The sequence below is a fragment of the Gadus macrocephalus genome, chromosome 2 (assembly GCF_031168955.1).
Source record: "Gadus macrocephalus chromosome 2, ASM3116895v1".
NCBI lineage: Eukaryota > Metazoa > Chordata > Actinopteri > Gadiformes > Gadidae > Gadus > Gadus macrocephalus.
In genome coordinates, this window is record NC_082383.1 from 15,776,792 (window position 1) to 15,793,463 (window position 16,672).

The window sequence follows — 16,672 nt, forward strand, 5'->3', positions numbered from 1 at the left end:
CGTATTTAATCTCCTGCTCGGGTTGAGGCGTTGGGAAATATTGGTGTTCCTTAAAAGTGAGGAGGGCATTAAGTATGTCAACATTGCGCATACATCTGAAGTCATTGGCCGGCAAAGATGACGCTATCCGACGCTATCGTACTTTATTTCCTGCTCGGGTTGAGGCATTGGGAAATAGGGATGTTCATTAAAAGTGAGGAGGGCATTAATATAAGTATGTCAACATTGTGCAGACATCTGAAGTCATTGGCCGGCAAAGATGACGCTATCCGACGCTATCGTATTTTAATTCCTGCTCGGGTTGAGGCATTGGGAAATATTGATGTTCCTTAAAAGTGAGGAGGGCATTAATATAAGTATGTCAACATTGCGCAGACGAAGTAAGGGGATTATCACGCTTCCGGGTTCCGGTGGCGGGATTTGTCTTTGTTGTGCATGAACACTTCCGGCGCACTTCAACAATGGCTGAAACAAAGGCAAGATGTCACTGCTCTGTTCCACTTTGTACATCTAAAAAACAACACCAACCCTACTTAAGTTTTCATGGATTCCCGACTGAATTGAGTCTAAGGAAGAAGTGGATTCAAGCGGTTCGCCGGGATGAAGGGCCAAACTTTAAAATAAAACGTAGCACGTTTGTTAGTAGCCGGCACTTTAGTGAATCAGACTACAAACGCTACAGCTAGCAACCAACCGGGGTCACACCACCAAGCGACTGAAAATCGGGTCTGTACCCTCCCGTTTCCAGTGGAACAACTGGGGACTGCCAAGAAGGGGGTCTGTTAATAAAAGAGCATCAACTCGCTTAGGCCATGATGTTCACCCAGCCCTTCCTCTGGAGCAACCGCTGCCCTGTGAATAAGAGCCGATGGAGGAGATCTCAGCTTCAGTGGTGATGACGGAACATGATTTCGGTTCTGCTCCTAAACCAGGTTTGTCAGTGTTTGTTAGTGTTCTGAAATATTGGCCTACTATTACCCCATACTGTTCTTAAACCACCTACCTAACAGGATGTGCTACCTATGGTTTAATCACAGAATGGGCTCTTAGTAGGTTATACCGAGGAGGTAGGTCAACTTTTCAGAATTCGGGCACAAAATGTTTAGTCTTATTAATGTCCCAGCATTTGACCAAACCACAATGTGAAAAGCTTCATCACAAGTACAAATGTTGCATTTTATATCTTACTTAATTAATTGTAAAGGTGAATATTGAGCAATAAAAAGCAACATTTAAAAGCAATATTGAGCTACAAAAAGCAATTTCTTTAGAGGTCCAAACTGCTTCCAATATGCAAGTCACAGCCAAAATCTGGGTTAGATGTTTTAATTTTTTTTCCTCATCTCATACAGGTGCACTGGATGCTGCTGCTGTACACATACAGCAATTGGAAGAAACAGTCAAGGAGCTGATGAGAGCTGTCACAGCTGAAAGTAGTTCAAGTGCCTTTTCACAGATTTTGTGTCTCAGACGAGGACATCCTTTTTTACACCAGATTCACGTCAAGAGATGTTTTTTGTGACTTCTGGGAGGTTATTCAACCATCTGCCTCCATGTTTGGTTTATTGGTCGAAAGCTCAGAAAAAGAAACAGACATTTGAACCCATTTCTCCCAGTCCAACGTGTAGACTGCAACTGGTTGAGTTTTTTCTCTTCTGCTGCCGGGTTGCTGCAGGCCTGCAAGAGAAGGTGCTGGCTGACATGTTTCAGGTCAGTGTGTCCACTGTCTCCCATGTTGTTATACCGTGGGCCAACTACCGTTACCTGCTCCTTGGCTCCCTCCCCTGCTCCTTGGCTCCCTCCCCATCTGGATGAGTAAACAGCAAGTCAAGAACACCATGCCAAGCTAATTTGTGCAGTACAGTCCAGATGTTCGGGTAATCATCGACTGCACCGAGGTGCAGTCGATGATTACCCGAACATCATCTTACAAGAACACAACAACCTTTAAGGCCTTGATTGGGATTGCCCCTTGTAGTGCTGTGACTTTTGTGTCAAGTCTCTTCACCGGCTCCATCTCCGACCCAGAGCTGACTGAACGAAGTGGACTGCTGGATTTACTGGAGCCAGGAGATGGCTGCATGGCAGACAAGGGTTTCACCATTGAGAAGCCACTAGCTGATCGTGGGGCAACGCTGATTATACCACCCTTCAAGATGACAGGTAGGCATGAAAGGAATGAACATTTCAAATTAAAACTTTGACCCAAATGTGACCATTAAGATATGTAGACAAATGTTTAAGATGGACTGAAGCACTCACAATTATATTACTAATTAATTTATCTCTAACCACTGCGCAGTTCACTGAAGAGGATGCTCTGAAAACACAAGCAATCGCTCGACTTCGAATCCTCGTAGAAAGAGCAATAGGCAGAGTCAAGGAATACCGCATCTGGGAACGCACTGTCCTCTCACCTTGTCTGCGACAGTCAACCAGCTGTGGACCGTCTGCTGTGTGATGACCAACTTCCAGGGACCACTTGATTTAAAAGGCTACATCCCTGTTGAATAGTGTTTCTACTCAAACATGTACCTATAAATATAATCTATAAATATTAAAACGAGAGGCACTGAACATTTGGAGTGGTCCCTTCATTTTTTCCGGAGCTGTAATTTTGTACTTTGTTTTGTATTTTGTTCTCGAAAAATAAACAATCCCTTGTCCAGTTTGGAGCGGGCTGTTATGGAGTGTTGTTCGGTAAGTCGGTGAACTTCAGAAAACGTGACTTTGGGTACATTTACCAGGGATGTCGTGAAAGTGAACTGCCGGTCCTCCATCATCAGTTCGCCAGAGTGATGAGTGATTCACCGGATGTCACAGTGCACAATGAACACCGAATGCGGAAGTACTACGTATCAGCATGATAATCCCCCATTGGGACTGCTCAGGAGAAAAGCCCAGTCGGACCTGCTACAAGTGGCTCTCTTCCTGCAGGAGCAGTTGAACCAGTACGGGATGCTTCACGGATACAAATTGATGCATCTGAAATGCATCCAAGCAGGCTTGGTAGTCACTCATACTATCAATCTTTAAAGATATTTAAACTTTGACGCGACATTCGCGTGATGACAGCCAATTGGCGTTCAACAGCCTGGCCACTGAGTGACATCTGTACCGTAACAGCCAATCAGCGTTCAACCGGCCAACTCAGTGCAGTGCAGTCCGGGGTGAACTGCAGTATGGAGGAGAAAGTGATTGTTGCCGTTTGCGACTCCCGGAGCTCTTTATATCATATTATACAACGGGGGGCCTAAATCCAACGATCTGATTGGTTCCTAACTGTTGTATAATGAGCGTATACATAACTGCTATGACGCCCAATCATTTTGTGAAAGTATCACTCCGCGCCTTGAAGTGGAAACCGTTACAACCATAGACATCTTATAGATAGACAGAGCATTGGCTGCTGGGACGCGAGAAATACGGCCGCTATCTTGGAGTGGTCAACCGGGAGCAGCAACAGCAGCAGAAACAGGATGCCAGGCTGTTGTTCAGCGTATTCCTGCTCAAATCGGCCAACCCGGTATCACGCAATTGCGTGCTCCTGCGCACGAACGTTAATCTATTGAAGCGTGTTCCCGAGCACGATAGTCCGACTTTTTGCGTGTTACACAAAACGAAATGTAAACCAATGCATTCTGAATGGGAGTGTTCTAAGACAATTAACGTGCTCCACAAAACGGTACGAGAGAGAGAGAAAGAGAGAGCGGGAGGGACAGAGAGAGAGAGAGAGCAGAGAGAGGCTTCAGAAAGGGTGTGCGCAGATAGTACAGTGCACCCTAGTTATGTTTATGCCAAAACCTATATATATAATTAGGCTGTGGAAATTGCAATAAGTTAAGAACACAACTTCGCACGTTGAGCACACAGCTGTGTGACTCGTTTATTTTGTAAAAAAGAAAACCGGAAAACAAAGCGTGCTGAAGGTAAACAAATCCAGCATGGTCTGTGACGTCATGAGACGCACGTAATCCTTAGGGACCGCGATCCCTGAACCACCAAGAACGTAAATGACATGCAGTAAACAACAACACAATTGAAAGAACAATACATAACGAAATACTGTAGGTGAATTATGTTACGGTCACTACAAGGCTATAATTATATTATTTAGCGTGTAATGAGACAATCTATAGCCAAATTGTCGAAGATGCCCGAGAATCTTCGGGGATATCAGCATGGGAAATCGGCGAATCAGACCCATGAAGGGGGGGACGACGACGACACGTTAGTTGAGGTGGGGGGGGGGGGGGGGGGGAGGACACGTTTGTTGAGGGGGGGGGAGACACGTTTGTAAGGGGGGGGGCACGCTCGAAATGTTGTTTGTGGATTTAAATGATAATTTTTCATGCAAAGAAAACTAAAAATGTTTGTGAAGAAGTTTGATAATTTTAGGTTTTATGTGAGGCCGCTTTGTGAACTACAGCTCTTCGCTGCTCTCGACGCATATGATATACGTCAACACACCCGCCCTTGGAACTCGGCACAGAGATGGCGATCTCTCTGCCCCACTTCACCGCTTTTTCCAAGGGGAGGATAAAAGCATCGAAAGAGGTGAAAACCATTATAAATCGGGGCACGTGCAGAGTTTCAGTTATGCCGATGGGAAGATTGTCGGTCTTCTCCACGCCAGTCGCAGGGAGCGTGACGTCACACACGAGCCGTGTAGTCTTTCTCGTTGTGTTTTCTCTACAGCCTTTATCTGAACAATTGCACAATAAACGGTCGAACTCTTTGCATGAAAAATTATCCTTTAAATCCACAAACAACATATGTGTAATCCAGGGCATATAAAGACCGGGACCAGAAAATAATTATTTTCTCTCCATTGACACCCATTCATATTTTTCGATCTCATAGGTCCCATGAGCCCTACCGGAAGGGGCGTGACTTCGCCACTCTATATTAATCTTTATTATCTGAATGGGAAATGCAATATTTTAGGACAGATACACCATTAAACGCGTTTCTAATGACATTTCTAGCGAGAAATTTACATTTTCCTTACATAATCTTCAGTCAGTGAATGTGTATGATCTTTATTAATCTTTATTATCTGAATGGGAAATGCAATATTTTAGGACAGATACACCATTAAACGCGTTTCTAATGACTTTTCTAGCGAGAAATGTACATTTTCCTTACATAATCTTCAGTCAGTGAATGTGTATGATCTTTATTAATCTTTATTATCTGAATGGGAAATGCAATATTTTAGGACCGATTCACCGTTAAACGTGTTTCTAATAACATTTCTAGCGAGAAATATACTTTTTACTTGCATAATCTTCAGTCAGTGATTGTGTCTGATCTTTAGTTTTATAGTTATTAGGATTTGATCGGCTCGCTCGCATGTTTCAACGACGTCAGGTTGCTTTCGCTAAACTAGCAGCTCACGTGCTTCCTGCGTTTGTGTTATTAAACTGTTACTTTATGTAACTTTTAATGATATCTTGTTAGAAACACGTATATCTGAGAGCCAACCCAGTCGCCAAAAGCATACGTTGACAGTGTACTTTTCGTGAACACTGGATTACGTCGCATTTCAACATAAAATAGCGTGTTATACACACACACACGCACGCACACGCACAGACACACACACACAAGCACACACACGCACGCACAGACACACAGACGCGTTTAATGGTGTATCTGTCCTAAAATATTGCATTTCCCATTCAGATAATAAAGATTAATATAAGCTACGCCGTGTTCCGGAGCCGCGGGGGATTCTGGGAATTGGGGTTCTCAGTTGACAAATGGGGCTTTTGTTAACTTGTTTTGTTGTTAGGATTAAGTGGGGTTAATGGGTTCGGGATGTTATGTGGTTGTGTGTTGTTCTATTAACATTGTTCGTGTGTTCATTATTGTCGACACCGTCACCGAGAGTGTACGTGACCATCGTTTCATGCAGCTGTTCCATGTTGAAGTCTCGTTCAATAAAAACCAACTCTCGTTGTCGAGCGTTCAATAAAAACCAACTCTCGTTGTCGAGCGTGCCCCCCCCCCTACAAACGTGTCTCCCCCCCCCTCAACAAACGTGTCCCCCCCCCCCCCCCCCCCCCCCTTCAACTAACGTGTCCCCCCCCCCCTTCATGGGTCTGATTCGCCGATTTCCCATGCTGATATCCCCGAAGATTCTCGGGCATCTTCGACAATTTGGCTATAGATTGTCTCATTACACGCTAAATAATATAATTATAGCCTTGTAGTGACCGTAACATAATTCACCTACAGTATTTCATTATGTGTTGTTCTTTCAATTGTGTTGTTGTTTACTGCATGTCATTTACGTTCTTGGTGGTTCAGGGATCGCGGTCCCTAAGGATTACGTGCGTCTCATGACGTCACAGACCATGCTGGATTTGTTTACCTTCAGCACGCTTTGTTTTCCGGTTTTCTTTTTTACTAAATAAACGAGTCACACGGCTGTGTGCTCAACGTGCGAAGTTGTGTTCTTAACTTATTGCAATTTCCACAGCCTAATTATCTATATAGGTTTTGGCATAAACATAACTAGGGTGCACTGTACTATCTGCGCACACCCTTTCTGAAGCCTCTCTCTCGCTATCTCTCTCTCTCTCTCTCTCTCTCGCTCTCTCTCTCTCTCTCTCGCTCTCTCTCTCTCTCTCTCTGTCCCTCCCGCTCTCTCTTTCTCTCTCTCTCATACCGTTTTGTGGAGCACGTTAATTGTCTTAGAACACTCCCATTCAGAATGCATTGGTTTACATTTCGTTTTGTGTAACACGCAAAAAGTCGGACTATCGTGCTCGGGAACACGCTTCAATAGATTAACGTTCGTGCGCAGGAGCACGCAATTGCGTGATACCGGGTTGCTGCAAAATGCTTTTCAGAGCGCTAGAATCACTTTTCGACCAACAATGTGTTTTTGACCTTACATTGTTGATTTTGCTCAAAACGAATGTAATCCGCTTCCAAATGGTTTAGTATGGCCCAATAACCCTTTGGTAAGCTTAGTAACACGTTTGCATTGAAATTGACAGATATCAAAATTTTTTGTTTTTATGCCTGCAAAATGCTTTTCAGAGCGCTAGAATCACTTTTAGACCAACAATGTGTTTTTGACCTTACATTGTTGATTTCGCTCAAATCCAATGTATTCCACTTCCAAATGGTTTAGTATGGCCCAATAACCCTCTGGTAAAATTAGTAACACGTTTGCATTGAAATCGGCAGATATCAACATTTCTTGTTTTTATGCCTGCAAAATGCTTTTCAGAGCGCCAGAAGCACTTTTAGAACAAAAATGTGTTTTTCACCTTACATTGTTAATTTTGCTCAAAACGGATGTAATCCGCTTCCAAATGGTTTAGTATGGCCCAATATCCCTTTAGTAAGCTCAGTAACACGTTTGCATTGAAATTGACAGATATCAACATTTTTTGTTTTTATGCCTGCAAAATGCTTTTCAGAGCGCTAGAATCACTTTTCGACCAACAATGTGTTTTTGACCTTACATTGTTGATTTTGCTCAAAACGAATGTAATCCGCTTCCAAATGGTTTAGTATGGCCCAATATCCCTTTAGTAAGCTCAGTAACACGTTTGCATTGAAATTGACAGATATCAACATTTTTTGTTTTTATGCCTGCAAAATGCTTTTCAGAGCGCTAGAATCACTTTTCGACCAACAATGTGTTATTGACCTTACATTGTTGATTTCGCTCAAAACTAAAGTATACCACTTCCAAATGGTTTAGTATGGCCCAATAACCCTTTGGTAAGCTTAGTAACACGTTTGCATTGAAATCGACAGATATCAACATTTCTTCTTTTTATGCCTGCAAAATGCTTTTCAGAGCGCTAGAATCACTTTTCGACCAACAATGGGTTATTGACCTTACATTGTTGATTTCGCTCAAAACTAAAGTATACCACTTCCAAATGGTTTAGTATGGCCCGATAACCCTTTAGTAAGCTTAGTAACACGTTTGAACTGAAATTGACAGATATCAACATCTCTTGTTTTTATGCCTGCAAAATGCTTTTCAGAGCGCCAGAATCACTTTTCGACCAACAACGTGTTTTTGACCTCACATTGTTGATTTCGCTCAAAACTAAAGTATACCACTTCCAAATGGTTTAGTATGGCCCGATAACCATTTAGTAAGCTTAGTAACACGTTTGAACTGAAATTGACAGATATCAACATCTCTTGTTTTTATGCCTGCAAAATGCTTTTCAGAGCGCCAGAATCACTTTTCGACCAAAAATGTGTTTCTGACCTCACATTGTTGATTTCTCTCAAAACGAATGTATTCCACTTCCAAATGGTTTAGTATGGCCCAATAACCCTTTGGTAAGCTTAGTAACACGTTTGCATTGAAATTGACAGATATCAACATCTCTTGTTTTTATGCCTGCAAAATGCTTTTCAGAGCGCCAGAATCAATTTTCGACCAACAACGTGTTTTTGACCTCACGTTGTTGATTTCGCTCAAAACTAAAGTATACCACTTCCAAATGGTTTAGTATGGCCCGATAACCCTTTAGTAAGCTTAGTATCACGTTTGAACTGAAATTGACAGATATCAACATCTCTTGTTTTTATGCCTGCAAAATGCTTTTCAGAGCGCCAAAATCACTATTCGACCAACAACGTGTTTTTGACCTCACATTGTTGATTTCTCTCAAAACGAATGTATTCCACTTCCAAATGGTTTAGTATGGCCCAATAACCCTTTGGTAAGCTTAGTAACACGTTTGCATTGAAATTGACGGATATCAACATTTCTCGTTTTTATGCCTGCAAAATGCTTTTCAGAGCGCTAGAATCACTTTTCGACCAACAATGTGTTATTGACCTTACATTGTTGATTTCGCTCAAAACTAAAGTATACCACTTCCAAATGGTTTAGTATGGCCCGATAACCCTTTAGTAAGCTTAGTAACACGTTTGCATTGAAATCGACAGATATCAACATTTCTTCTTTTTATGCCTGCAAAATGCTTTTCAGAGCGCTAGAATCACTTTTCGACCAACAACGTGTTATTGACCTTACATTGTTGATTTCGCTCAAAACTAAAGTATACCACTTCCAAATGGTTTAGTATGGCCCAATAACCCTTTGGTAAGCTTAGTAACACGTTTGCATTGAAATTGACGGATATCAACATTTCTCGTTTTTATGCCTGCAAAATGCTTTTCAGAGCGCTAGAATCACTTTTAGACCAACAATGTGTTTTTGACCTTACATTGTTGATTTTGCTCAAAACGAATGTATTCCACTTCCAAATGGTTTAGTATGGCCCAATAACCCTTTGGTAAGCTTAGTAACACGTTTGCATTGAAATTGACAGATATCAACATTTCTTGTTTTTATGCCTGCAAAATGCTTTTCAGAGCGCCAGAATCACTTTTCGACCAACAACGTGTTTTTGACCTCACGTTGTTGATTTCGCTCAAAACTAAAGTATACCACTTCCAAATGGTTTAGTATGGCCCGATAACCCTTTAGTAAGCTTAGTAACACGTTTGAACTGAAATTGACAGATATCAACATCTCTTGTTTTTATGCCTGCAAAATGCTTTTCAGAGCGCCAAAATCACTATTCGACCAACAACGTGTTTTTGACCTCACATTGTTGATTTCTCTCAAAACGAATGTATTCCACTTCCAAATGGTTTAGTATGGCCCAATAACCCTTTGGTAAGCTTAGTAACACGTTTGCATTGAAATTGACGGATATCAACATTTCTCGTTTTTATGCCTGCAAAATGCTTTTCAGCGCGCTAGAATCACTTTTAGACCAACAATGTGTTTTTGACCTTACATTGTTGATTTTCCTCAAAACGAATGTATTCCACTTCCAAATGGTTTAGTATGGCCCAATAACCCTTTGGTAAGCTTAGTAACACGTTTGCATTGAAATTGACAGATATCAACATCTCTTGTTTTTATGCCTGCAAAATGCTTTTCAGAGCGCCAGAATCACTATTCGACCAACAACGTGTTTTTGACCTCACATTGTTGATTTCGCTCAAAACTAAAGTATACCACTTCCAAATGGTTTAGTATGGCCCAATAACCCTTTGGTAAGCTTAGTAACACGTTTGCATTGAAATTGACAGATATCAACATCTCTTGTTTTTATGCCTGCAAAATGCTTTTCAGAGCGCCAGAATCACTATTCGACCAACAACGTGTTTTTGACCTCACATTGTTGATTTCGCTCAAAACTAAAGTATACCACTTCCAAATGGTTTAGTATGGCCCGATAACCCTTCAGTAAGCTTGGTAACACGTTTGAACTGAAATTGACAGGTATCAACATCTCTTGTTTTTATGCCTGCAAAATGCTTTTCAGAGCGCCAGAATCACTTTTCGACCAACAACGTGTTTCTGACCTCACATTGTTGATTTCTCTCAAAACGAATGTATTCCACTTCCAAATGGTTTAGTATGGCCCAATAACCCTTTGGTAAGCTTAGTAACGCGTTTGCATTGAAATTGACAGATATCAACATTTCTCGTTTTTATGCCTGCAAAATGCTTTTCAGAGCGCTAGAATCACTTTTCGACCAACAATGTGTTATTGACCTTACATTGTTGATTTCGCTCAAAACTAAAGTATACCACTTCCAAATGGTTTAGTATGGCCCGATAACCCTTTAGTAAGCTTAGTAACACGTTTGAACTGAAATTGACAGATATCAACATCTCTTGTTTTTATGCCAGCAAAATGCTTTTCAGAGCGCCAGAATCACTTTTCGACCAACAACGTGTTTTTTTACCTCACATTGTTGATTTCTCTCAAAACGAATGTAGGCTATTCCACTTCCAAATGGTTTAGTATGGCCCAATAACCCTTTGGTAAGCTTAGTAACACGTTTGCATTGAAATTGACGGATATCAACATTTCTCGTTTTTATGCCTGCAAAATGCTTTTCAGCGCGCTAGAATCACTTTTAGACCAACAATGTGTTTTTGACCTTACATTGTTGATTTTCCTCAAAACGAATGTATTCCACTTCCAAATGGTTTAGTATGGCCCAATAACCCTTTGGTAAGCTTAGTAACACGTTTGCATTGAAATTGACAGATATCAACATCTCTTGTTTTTATGCCTGCAAAATGCTTTTCAGAGCGCCAGAATCACTATTCGACCAACAACGTGTTTTTGACCTCACATTGTTGATTTCGCTCAAAACTAAAGTATACCACTTCCAAATGGTTTAGTATGGCCCGATAACCCTTCAGTAAGCTTAGTAACACGTTTGAACTGAAATTGACAGGTATCAACATCTCTTGTTTTTATGCCTGCAAAATGCTTTTCAGAGCGCCAGAATCACTTTTCGACCAACAACGTGTTTCTGACCTCACATTGTTGATTTCTCTCAAAACGAATGTATTCCACTTCCAAATGGTTTAGTATGGCCCAATAACCCTTTGGTAAGCTTAGTAACGCGTTTGCATTGAAATTGACAGATATCAACATTTCTCGTTTTTATGCCTGCAAAATGCTTTTCAGAGCGCTAGAATCACTTTTAGACCAACAATGTGTTTTTGACCTTACATTGTTGATTTCGCTCAAATCCAATGTATTCCACTTCCAAATGGTTTAGTATGGCCCAATAACCCTTTAGTAAGCTTAGTAACACGTTTGAACTGAAATTGACAGATATCAACATCTCTTGTTTTTATGCCTGCAAAATGCTTTTCAGAGCGCTAGAATCACTTTTCGACCAACAATGTGTTATTGACCTTACATTGTTGATTTCGCTCAAAACTAAAGTATACCACTTCCAAATGGTTTAGTATGGCCCGATAACCCTTTAGTAAGCTTAGTAACACGTTTGAACTGAAATTGACAGATATCAACATCTCTTGTTTTTATGCCTGCAAAATGCTTTTCAGAGCGCCAGAATCACTTTTCGACCAACAACGTGTTTTTTTACCTCACATTGTTGATTTCTCTCAAAACGAATGTAGGCTATTCTACTTCCAAATGGTTTAGTATGGCCCAATAACCCTTTGGTAAGCTTAGTAACACGTTTGCATTGAAATTGACGGATATCAACATTTCTCGTTTTTATGCCTGCAAAATGCTTTTCAGCGCGCTAGAATCACTTTTAGACCAACAATGTGTTTTTGACCTTACATTGTTGATTTTCCTCAAAACGAATGTATTCCACTTCCAAATGGTTTAGTATGGCCCAATAACCCTTTGGTAAGCTTAGTAACACGTTTGCATTGAAATTGACAGATATCAACATCTCTTGTTTTTATGCCTGCAAAATGCTTTTCAGAGCGCCAGAATCACTATTCGACCAACAACGTGTTTTTGACCTCACATTGTTGATTTCGCTCAAAACTAAAGTATACCACTTCCAAATGGTTTAGTATGGCCCGATAACCCTTCAGTAAGCTTAGTAACACGTTTGAACTGAAATTGACAGGTATCAACATCTCTTGTTTTTATGCCTGCAAAATGCTTTTCAGAGCGCCAGAATCACTTTTCGACCAACAACGTGTTTCTGACCTCACATTGTTGATTTCTCTCAAAACGAATGTATTCCACTTCCAAATGGTTTAGTATGGCCCAATAACCCTTTGGTAAGCTTAGTAACGCGTTTGCATTGAAATTGACAGATATCAACATTTCTCGTTTTTATGCCTGCAAAATGCTTTTCAGAGCGCTAGAATCACTTTTAGACCAACAATGTGTTTTTGACCTTACATTGTTGATTTCGCTCAAATCCAATGTATTCCACTTCCAAATGGTTTAGTATGGCCCAATAACCCTTTAGTAAGCTTAGTAACACGTTTGAACTGAAATTGACAGATATCAACATCTCTTGTTTTTATGCCTGCAAAATGCTTTTCAGAGCGCCAGAATCACTTTTCGACCAACATTGTGTTTTTGACCTCACATTGTTGATTTCGCTCAAAACTAAAGTATACCACTTCCAAATGGTTTAGTATGGCCCGATAACCCTTTAGTAAGCTTAGTAACACGTTTGAACTGAAATTGACAGATATCAACATCTCTTGTTTTTATGCCTGCAAAATGCTTTTCAGAGCGCCAGAATCACTTTTCGACCAACAACGTGTTTCTGACCTCACATTGTTGATTTCTCTCAAAACGAATGTATTCCACTTCCAAATGGTTTAGTATGGCCCAATAACCCTTTGGTAAGCTTAGTAACACGTTTGCATTGAAATCGACAGATATCAACATTTCTTCTTTTTATGCCTGCAAAATGCTTTTCAGAGCGCCAGAATCACTTTTCGACCAACAACGTGTTTTTGACCTCACATTGTTGATTTCGCTCAAAACTAAAGTATACCACTTCCAAATGGTTTAGTATGGCCCGATAACCATTTAGTAAGCTTAGTAACACGTTTGAACTGAAATTGACAGATATCAACATCTCTTGTTTTTATGCCTGCAAAATGCTTTTCAGAGCGCCAGAATCACTTTTCGACCAAAAATGTGTTTCTGACCTCACATTGTTGATTTCTCTCAAAACGAATGTATTCCACTTCCAAATGGTTTAGTATGGCCCAATAACCCTTTGGTAAGCTTAGTAACACGTTTGCATTGAAATTGACAGATATCAACATCTCTTGTTTTTATGCCTGCAAAATGCTTTTCAGAGCGCCAGAATCACTTTTCGACCAACAACGTGTTTTTGACCTCACGTTGTTGATTTCGCTCAAAACTAAAGTATACCACTTCCAAATGGTTTAGTATGGCCCGATAACCCTTTAGTAAGCTTAGTATCACGTTTGAACTGAAATTGACAGATATCAACATCTCTTGTTTTTATGCCTGCAAAATGCTTTTCAGAGCGCCAAAATCACTATTCGACCAACAACGTGTTTTTGACCTCACATTGTTGATTTCTCTCAAAACGAATGTATTCCACTTCCAAATGGTTTAGTATGGCCCAATAACCCTTTGGTAAGCTTAGTAACACGTTTGCATTGAAATTGACGGATATCAACATTTCTCGTTTTTATGCCTGCAAAATGCTTTTCAGAGCGCTAGAATCACTTTTCGACCAACAATGTGTTATTGACCTTACATTGTTGATTTCGCTCAAAACTAAAGTATACCACTTCCAAATGGTTTAGTATGGCCCGATAACCCTTTAGTAAGCTTAGTAACACGTTTGCATTGAAATCGACAGATATCAACATTTCTTCTTTTTATGCCTGCAAAATGCTTTTCAGAGCGCTAGAATCACTTTTCGACCAACAATGTGTTATTGACCTTACATTGTTGATTTCGCTCAAAACTAAAGTATACCACTTCCAAATGGTTTAGTATGGCCCAATAACCCTTTGGTAAGCTTAGTAACACGTTTGCATTGAAATTGACGGATATCAACATTTCTCGTTTTTATGCCTGCAAAATGCTTTTCAGAGCGCTAGAATCACTTTTAGACCAACAATGTGTTTTTGACCTTACATTGTTGATTTTGCTCAAAACGAATGTATTCCACTTCCAAATGGTTTAGTATGGCCCAATAACCCTTTGGTAAGCTTAGTAACACGTTTGCATTGAAATTGACAGATATCAACATTTCTTGTTTTTATGCCTGCAAAATGCTTTTCAGAGCGCCAGAATCACTTTTCGACCAACAACGTGTTTTTGACCTCACGTTGTTGATTTCGCTCAAAACTAAAGTATACCACTTCCAAATGGTTTAGTATGGCCCGATAACCCTTTAGTAAGCTTAGTAACACGTTTGAACTGAAATTGACAGATATCAACATCTCTTGTTTTTATGCCTGCAAAATGCTTTTCAGAGCGCCAAAATCACTATCCGACCAACAACGTGTTTTTGACCTCACATTGTTGATTTCTCTCAAAACGAATGTATTCCACTTCCAAATGGTTTAGTATGGCCCAATAACCCTTTGGTAAGCTTAGTAACACGTTTGCATTGAAATTGACGGATATCAACATTTCTCGTTTTTATGCCTGCAAAATGCTTTTCAGCGCGCTAGAATCACTTTTAGACCAACAATGTGTTTTTGACCTTACATTGTTGATTTTCCTCAAAACGAATGTATTCCACTTCCAAATGGTTTAGTATGGCCCAATAACCCTTTGGTAAGCTTAGTAACACGTTTGCATTGAAATTGACAGATATCAACATCTCTTGTTTTTATGCCTGCAAAATGCTTTTCAGAGCGCCAGAATCACTATTCGACCAACAACGTGTTTTTGACCTCACATTGTTGATTTCGCTCAAAACTAAAGTATACCACTTCCAAATGGTTTAGTATGGCCCAATAACCCTTTGGTAAGCTTAGTAACACGTTTGCATTGAAATTGACAGATATCAACATCTCTTGTTTTTATGCCTGCAAAATGCTTTTCAGAGCGCCAGAATCACTATTCGACCAACAACGTGTTTTTGACCTCACATTGTTGATTTCGCTCAAAACTAAAGTATACCACTTCCAAATGGTTTAGTATGGCCCGATAACCCTTCAGTAAGCTTAGTAACACGTTTGAACTGAAATTGACAGGTATCAACATCTCTTGTTTTTATGCCTGCAAAATGCTTTTCAGAGCGCCAGAATCACTTTTCGACCAACAACGTGTTTCTGACCTCACATTGTTGATTTCTCTCAAAACGAATGTATTCCACTTCCAAATGGTTTAGTATGCCCAATAACCCTTTGGTAAGCTTAGTAACGCGTTTGCATTGAAATTGACAGATATCAACATTTCTCGTTTTTATGCCTGCAAAATGCTTTTCAGAGCGCTAGAATCACTTTTAGACCAACAATGTGTTTTTGACCTTACATTGTTGATTTCGCTCAAATCCAATGTATTCCACTTCCAAATGGTTTAGTATGGCCCAATAACCCTTTAGTAAGCTTAGTAACACGTTTGAACTGAAATTGACAGATATCAACATCTCTTGTTTTTATGCCTGCAAAATGCTTTTCAGAGCGCCAGAATCACTTTTCGAACAACATTGTGTTTTTGACCTCACATTGTTGATTTCGCTCAAAACTAAAGTATACCACTTCCAAATGGTTTAGTATGGCCCGATAACCCTTTAGTAAGCTTAGTAACACGTTTGAACTGAAATTGACAGATATCAACATCTCTTGTTTTTATGCCTGCAAAATGCTTTTCAGAGCGCCAGAATCACTTTTCGACCAACAACGTGTTTCTGACCTCACATTGTTGATTTCTCTCAAAACGAATGTATTCCACTTCCAAATGGTTTAGTATGGCCCAATAACCCTTTGGTAAGCTTAGTAACACGTTTGCATTGAAATCGACAGATATCAACATTTCTTCTTTTTATGCCTGCAAAATGCTTTTCAGAGCGCTAGAATCACTTTTCGACCAACAATGTGTTATTGACCTTACATTGTTGATTTCGCTCAAAACTAAAGTATACCACTTCCAAATGGTTTAGTATGGCCCGATAACCCTTTAGTAAGCTTAGTAACACGTTTGAACTGAAATTGACAGATATCAACATCTCTTGTTTTTATGCCTGCAAAATGCTTTTCAGAGCGCCAGAATCACTTTTCGACCAACAACGTGTTTTTGACCTCACATTGTTGATTTCGCTCAAAACTAAAGTATACCACTTCCAAATGGTTTAGTATGGCCCGATAACCATTTAGTAAGCTTAGTAACACGTTTGAACTGAAATTGACAGA

The 16,672-nt window shown here is 40.2% G+C and overlaps 3 long non-coding RNA genes across 3 annotated transcripts in view; 2 read left to right on the forward strand and 1 right to left on the reverse strand.

Moving 5' to 3' along the window:
- Positions 1–16,672, forward strand: part of LOC132473265 (uncharacterized) — a 39,554-nt gene that overhangs the window by 4,598 nt on the left and 18,284 nt on the right. The window lies entirely within an intron of this gene.
- Positions 1–16,672, reverse strand: part of LOC132473268 (uncharacterized) — a 38,587-nt gene that overhangs the window by 4,238 nt on the left and 17,677 nt on the right. The window lies entirely within an intron of this gene.
- Positions 738–2,567, forward strand: LOC132451139 (uncharacterized). Its single transcript, XR_009523977.1, has 3 exons — positions 738–932; positions 1,353–2,163; positions 2,303–2,567. It is a non-coding gene; the product is annotated as an uncharacterized LOC132451139 (long non-coding RNA).